The following is an 8228-nucleotide window of genomic DNA, read 5'->3' as shown; positions in this document are numbered from 1 at the left end:
ATCCGAAACGACCTCGTCCTAAATAACAAGGGAAACAAAATTTTAAAATTAAGTACTTAATTGTTTCAAAAGTTAATGATTATAAAAAAAAAAAAAAAAAAAAAAAAAAAAAAAAACTCCGCGACTCGCGGAGTTTGGAGGGTTAATCTCCGCGACTCGCGGAGGGATCAAAACCCAGAAAAAAAAAATAATAAACACCCGAACTGATCAGTCCACAACCACAAAAACACACTGCGAAAAATAACAGCGAAAATACTCCGAAAAACCACCCAAAAACACCCAAAAAATCCCAATTTTTAACCGTTAATCACCAAATCTTTTGCTAAAATCATGTTGAGAAGGATGCTATCTAAGAATTACTCAAGAAAAACGGTAAATTTCTACACCTAAACACCATTTAATCCGAAATTTGGTGTTCTTGAGCTATTTTTTTCCCAATTTGATTTTGATGCTTTTTAGTGTAATTAAGCTTAAATTGTTTATGTATTATGCTTGTATAACCTAGATTGATGCTGTTTAACATGATTAGAAGCCTTAAACTTCAAATTTTGAGTAATCTAGGGTTTGTGTTCTTGAGCAAATTTGGGGCTTTTTGATATAAACAGGTTATGGCCGATTTTTGTCATGAATTGTTGCTAAAATAAGTAGTGTAACATGTTTAGGTAGTTAAATGATCCAAACTTTGAGCCTAAACATGATTTTGAGAATTAAAGTGGACTTTTTCAAGTCTAAAATTCATGAACTTGATTTTTGAAAGATAATGCCATTTGAGACTTGTTTAATTGCTAGTAATGATTATTTTGACATGTTATTTGAGTTGAATGCTTATGAACTTGGCAAACATTTTCGTATATGCTTATTTGAAAAAGTGTAGATTTGATGAAAATATGAAAATGAGCTTAAGTTTGATATAAATTGATAATGTCATTGTAATTATTTTGATTGATGATTTTGCTGACACTAATGCATATTTGGATGCACAAAATTTGTGTTTGATGTGTTTTGCAGAATGAAAGGGGTGAATCTTCATCCCAAGCCCGCAATGCTCCTGCTGAGAATTTGGAACAACAGGAGGTGGATAACTACTACAAGCAGGATGTACCTCATCCAGTCATGACTTTTTCCGATATGCACTTGGAAGAGTTGCACCCGAACCTGAGATTTGACAGACTTTGGATAGATTATCCAAAATATCAACGGGGTTTGCATACTCTTCATTCCAAGGTTGTTGAGGTACCGAGGGTCATAGAATGGGGACCCTTAGAAGCTGTAGAATTGGCCGGGCCAATTAGGGAATTACTTGTACAGAGGTATGGTAATTCTTCTTTTAATGACTGGGTATGTTTATTCACCATACGTAGACCTGTATATAAAGTATGGTGTGAAGAATTGTTATGTAGTATAGAGTTGAATGATCGGGTAGCTAGTTTAACCGATCGTTCTTTTATTAGATTTTTGTTAGGCGGTTCGATGCGCCACATGTCTTTACTGGACATGGCTCAGGCTTTACGTATATATACGCCTGAGGAGTTAGCGTCTGCCGATTGTAGAGGATTGATACTAAACGGTAGAAAGATAGATGAGAATTTTGATACACACGGTGTGTGGAGTCAAATGACAAGCCATCACCGTTTCAAAGGGGGAAATTACTCTTATTTGGATATAGATAGAGCCGAATTAAGAGTGATACATAGGTTTTTAGCTAATTCGATTACACAAAGGGGTAAGAACAAAGAAAAAGTAAATGAAAAGGATTTGTTTTACCATATGTGTATTCGAGACCCACAAAGCGCTGTAAGTATACCATATTGTGTGGGTTATTATTTATCAGCTATGGTTCGGGGGATGCGACCACATAGCATAATAGGAGGTGGTATTTTTATTACTTTGATTGGTGAATATCTCGGTGTGGATATAAGTCGGGGGGGATTATTACTAGAAGAGCCGGAACCCCGCGATACTATAGGTTTAAATGTATACCATGGTGCGAAAGTTTTGAAGAGGCGAAATAACGCCGCAGTACGATACCATGGTAGACATCCACAGGTGGAGAGAAACCAGCAGCAAGGTAATGTAGGAGGGGGGAATGAGATGCAAGAAATGCATAGGTTTATAGCTTCTCAGGAATACGAAAATGCTAGACAGAGAGCATTTGAAGATTGGCAAGTTCATCAGAACCAGATCATAGCTCATTGCCAACATATAGGTAGAAACTATATTCCTACATCGAAACCCATCTTCCCTCCTTGGTCGATAGAGATGCAGCCACCATATCCTACGTATGACCCTGCCGAAGCATTCTATAGCACTTATGGTTATGCCTGGAACCCCTATTGGTACCAATATCATCCTTAGTTTACTTATTATTTTTTATTATTTTGTAATTTGTAATTATTGATACGTTTAATACTTTTGTTAATATTGTAATCATTTTTATAATTATCTAACTTTTATTCTTAGACTTTAATAATTTTTGAATGTGGGGTAATATACCAAACTTCAAAAATATGTATATATGTTTGCAGTTTATCTTATGTACACAACAGGGTAAAACAACGCATTTTCAAAGACTGGCATTAAGTTCAGCAAAAGCAACTAATTTTGACGACAAGATGCAAAATATATGTGAAATAACAACAAGACGGAATGAACAAATGATGTGCACCATTTATCATTCAGCAAACAAACGCCAATATATTTGGAAACTTTGGTAAAATTTAATCATTTTCACACAAATCACCCTCAATAATTTGAATTGTTACTGATTTCTTGCAAATGAGGGCATTGCAAGATCTTAAGTGTGGGAAGGGGTTAAATTCTTTCGGATTTTAAAATTTTTTACTTTATACACTTGGTTACCATTAAAAATACTAGTAAAGCAGTAGTTGTATTAGAATCTAGTGCTCTCTGATAAAAAAGAACAGCCCTAGTCTTATATACTGACTACCCAATTCTAGTAAAATTTTTCAAAATTTTCAATTAAATGAATTCAAATCATGTTTATACATATTTATGAACGATAAAACTAGGTTTTAACACCGAAATTATTGTTACCTCGGAAAGGACATAAATTGAGAAACAAACTAAAATGTTAAAATTCATTTAAAATGGAATAGAGGACGATAAAAAGGAAAATAAAAGCCAAGTGTGGGAAAATTTACCAAGTTATTTTAAACATATGTCACATATATCTGTAACAAATAACTGAAAATACTTTTGCTTTGAACTAAACTAAACTGTTTTACCCAATGAAAGAAAAGAAGAGATGGATCTACACGATGAATCAATTCCATCATTAAAAGGAAGTAAAGTCTTCCGAAAAAGACACGCGCTTCTTGATTTAGGTCATGAAGTTGTCGTTCAGACCAGCTGTAGGTTAACGAAAAATATAGAAAAGTCATCACTAAAATCAGCAGGAAATCCACGGACCTCAGCATTAAACAGGGTCGCCAAGTGGTCAGATTTATCCTAACCATGAGAAGGATTTATCTCGTACAATGGGGGGGCACCATGCAAATTAGCTGGATAAGACTAATGAATCAGATCCCCAGAAAGGATAATCTCCTTAAAGATTAAAAATCAGCTTTTAAGACTGATATTACTCAATCCTAGAGATTGACCTTAAAGATTGAGAATTACAAACTCATGGAATTCGATGATATCTAAACTCGAGCTTAAACGAGAAAATATTTTGATCAAAATTATAAACCGATTTGTTTTCTGAAAACCCTATTTTCAATGCGTTCATTACCATTGAATGTAAAATCCTAGGAATTCACCTGGAATTCATTAGGTCACCTGAACTAAATCGGGTGTCAACCGTAAGAACGGTGGTTGCATAGTGGTCAAAGACAGGACCTTGTGCCAGACCGAAAAAATTATAAGGGTGAGCTTTACTATTGCTCCTACCAAGGATAGTAATTGCGTCCGACACGTTATAGACCATAATCAAAAGCATGTCACGGGACATTGCCTTAACAGTTGCTTGTTCAGCGCTTTCCTTTACAACCGGACGGTAGTTTACCGAAAGGTAATATACGGGACAAGTAAACTGGACGTGTTGCTTTCCAAATACAAGGTTAGCAAGTGGGTGACACAAAACCGCAAGTTTTGAGCTAAAATTTTCAAATCTGAAACCCACCAAACCCACAAAAATATTTTGCAAACACCGGTAAAGGGTTATTCCGGAAAACTTATCTAGGGTAAAAACTAGATTTCAAAAGATCAAATGTTTTCATAAAGATCCAATTTCCTTAATGGATCTAAATTTTTATAGTCATGTGGGACTGTAAACCATATCGTTACTACCATTGTTTATACCGCCGTATAGAAATCACTGATGTACAAAGTGTGAAGAATAAAGAAGTGATTCTAGTATTTCAAGACAATATTGCTTGAGGACAAGCAACGCTCAAGTGTGGGAATATTTGATAATGCTAAAAACGAACATATATTTCATAGCATTATTCCTCAAGAAAGACAAGCTTTTAGTTGCAATTGTTCTATTTACAAGTGATATTCGTTTAAATAATAAAAGGTGAAGACAAAAGACAGATTCGACGAATTGAAGACGCAAACGACCAAAAAGCTCAAAAGTACAAAAGACAATCAAAAAGGTTCCAATTATTGATAAGAAACGTCTCGAAATTACAAGAGTACAAGATTCAAAACGCAAAGTACAAAATATAAAATTGTACGCAAGGACGTTCGAAAATCCGGAACCGGGACCAGAGTCAACTCTCAACGCTCGACGCAACGGACTAAAAATTACAAGTTAACTATGTATATAAATATAATATAATATATAATTAATTATATTAATTATATATATATTATATATATAATAAAAACCGTCGGCAGAGAAAGACTCCAAGATGTGAGCTGGAATTTCAAACTCCGCGACTCGCGGAGTTTGAAGGCAAAATTCACCGCGAGTCGCGGAGCCCCAAAAATCAAAAATCCCTATAAAGCAAACCGAATTCTGATCAAAATTTCATATCTATAATCTCTCTTCTCTCATATATACGAAAAATATATATATATATATATAATTTATATTTTAATTTTAATTTTAATTATAATTCTAATAATAAGGGTATGTTAGCGAATGTTGTAAGGGTGTAAGTCGAAATTCTGTCCGTGTAACGCTACGCTATTTTTAATCATTGTAAGTTATGTTCAACCTTTTTATATTAATGTCTCGTAGCTAAGTTATTATTTTGCTTATTTAAAACGAAGTAATCATGATGTTGGGCTAATTACTAAAATTGGGTAATTGGGCTTTGTACCATAATTGGGGTTTGGACAAAAGAACGACACTTGTGAAAATTAGACTATGGGCTATTAATGGGCTTTATATTTGTTTAACTAAATGAAAGTTTGTTAATGTTAATATAAAGATTTACAATTGGGCGTCCCTATAAATTACCATATACACTCAATCGGACACGATGGGCGGGGTATTTATATGTACGAATAATCGTTCATTTAACCGGACACGGGAATGGATTAATAGCCACTAGAATAATTAAAACAGGGGTGAAATTACATTCAAGGGTAATTGGTGTAATTGTTAACAAAGTAGTAAAACCTTGGTTTACACGCAGTCGATAACCTGGTGTATTCATTAAACAAAGTATTAAAACCTTGTTACAATTCGAATCCCCAATTAGTTGGAATATTTAACTTCGGGTATAAGAATAATTTGATGAGGACACTCGCACTTTATATTTATGACTGATGGACTGTTATGGACAAAAACCAGACGGACATATTAAATAATCCAGGACAAAGGACAATTAACCCATGGGCATAAAACTAAAATCAACACGTCAAACATCATGATTACGGAAGTTTAAATAAGCATAATTATTTTATTTCATATTTAATTTCCTTTATTTTATATTTAATTGCACTTCTAATTATCGCACTTTTATTTATTGTTATTTAATCGCACTTTTAATTATCGTACTTTTTAATTATCGCAAGTTTATTTTATCGCACTTTTATTATTCGCAATTTCATTATCGTTATTTACTTTACGCTTTAAATTAAGTCTTTTATTTATTTAATATTTTACATTAGGTTTTAACTGCGACTAAAGTTTTAAAATCGACAAACCGGTCATTAAACGGTAAAAACCCCCTTTATAATGATAATATTACTTATATATATGTTTGTATTTTTATAAAAGTAAACTAATATAGCGTTGAGCTTTGTTTAAAGATTTCCCTGTGGAACGAACCGGACTTACTAAAAACTACACTACTGTACGATTAGGTACACTGCCTATAAGTGTTGTAGCAAGGTTTAAGTATATCCATTCTATAAATAAATAAATATCTTGTGTAAAATTGTATCATATTTAATAGTTTTTCCTAGTAAAATATAAAGCTATTTTATATACACCTCGCATAACATCACATATGCTTTAAGATTTCTGCCAATTTGGTGCTTGAAGGCTGCGTCAATTACGCGCTGATAGGTTTCGCCCGCGTTCTTTAATCCGAAGGGCATCTTTGTATAACAATAGATACCCTGCGGCTTATGAAAAGCAGTTTTGTCTTCATCTTCCGCAGCCATTAAGATTTGCTTTGACAAGGTTATCTACTTCTGCGCACAACCAATCACTGCGCTCAAGAGCCATATGCCGCTTCTTTTGTCTAACGAGTGTGCGTGATGGATTAACATTCAATTTATGTTCCGCAATATCTCGCGGAACCCCGGTCATGTTTGATTCACGCCACGCGAAAACATCTTTGTTAGCGGATAATATTCCATGCAATTTGGCCTTTGTTTCGGCTGACAAGCCTGCGCCGATTTTAATTCGCTTATCCGGATATAAATGATTTGCTATGACCGTACTGCTTGCGAGTTGTTCTCCCATGCTGGGAATGTTTACAGGCACAACTGAACCACACAACTCGGTGGTTTGATGTGACGCAATTGTGGCAACCCCTCCCTTCGTAGGAAACTTAATCAAACCATGCACCACCGATGGTATAATGTTAAAACGTCGTATGAAATTTCTCCCAAGCAGCGCATTGTACCGTGAAGTTGAACGAACCACATAAAAGTCAACTAACTCATGTCTGACCCACTGTGGATTCTTATCATCTGCGAGCTCTATTATTAGCTCTATCCGGCCTAGCGGCCATGATCTTTCTCCAGAGAACCTAGATAACGTAATATCAGACTGGCGTAATTGCGTTTTAACTTCCGCAGGGAGGAAACGATAGCAATGTTCGTACATAATGTCAATGCCACTCCCGGTGTCAACATGCATGCGTTTGATTTGTACCCCGCAAGTAGGGATGCGACACTTAATGATAATGGGCTCATTAACTGTGTCGATTGACATTACAGGAGGAAATGTGACTGGGAGAAGTTCCCAATCCTGGTGATCATTGTACTTTCTCTGCTGGCTAACTTTCTCTGCGTCGACCACATTAATGGTTAAGTCGGCGTTTTTTGTTTTATCAACTTTTTGCCATGCGAAAGTTTTAGCCTTCGGCCCTTCCTCTACAGCTTTTCCCTTGTCCTTCTTAGGTGGTTTTAGGTGATCCAATTTACCTATGCGTAGTGCCTCGAGCACTCGTCCCATCAAGTTTTTACATCAATTAGTGTCATGACCATAATCATCATGGAATTCACAATACTTTGTTTTATCCCGCTTACCAAATTCTGTAAGCGGAGTTGGAACTGCAAAGGTCGCGCATACTGGTTCGGTTGCCAAAATTTCTTTTGGCGTTTTGGACAAACTTTTCAACAGCGCATAGTTCTGATTATTGATGCCGCGCTGGTTACTGTTTCGATAATTGCCACTTGATTTCCCGTTATCATTTCTGATAGGACCACCGCTAGGATACCTTTCGCGAGAGTTGTTACCACGATTTTGATCGCGCGAACGATCATCATCGTTTTTCCTCTCGTTGCGTGAGCTAGCCGTTAGAATATCATTATCTTCGCCACTCCGCATATAGTCATGGCATTCATTAAGCTATTCAGCATAAGTTGTTGGGACTGTATGGCGCAGACGCCGTACCAGTGTTGGATGATGCTCTGTGTTTATACCATGTATGAGTCCGGAAATCTGCTGCTCTGGCTTAAGATCTGGTATGCGCAGGCACTCATTAGTATATCTTGTGAGAAATTCACCCAAAGATTCTTTGGACTTCTGCACGATATCATGACATTCAATATGAGTGCGCTTGCGTGGTCTCTGATCC

Source organism: Rutidosis leptorrhynchoides, chromosome 11 (assembly GCF_046630445.1).
Source record: "Rutidosis leptorrhynchoides isolate AG116_Rl617_1_P2 chromosome 11, CSIRO_AGI_Rlap_v1, whole genome shotgun sequence".
NCBI lineage: Eukaryota > Viridiplantae > Streptophyta > Magnoliopsida > Asterales > Asteraceae > Rutidosis > Rutidosis leptorrhynchoides.
The sequence above is the reverse complement of the archived record's forward strand: the minus strand, read 5'-3'. Positions refer to the sequence as shown.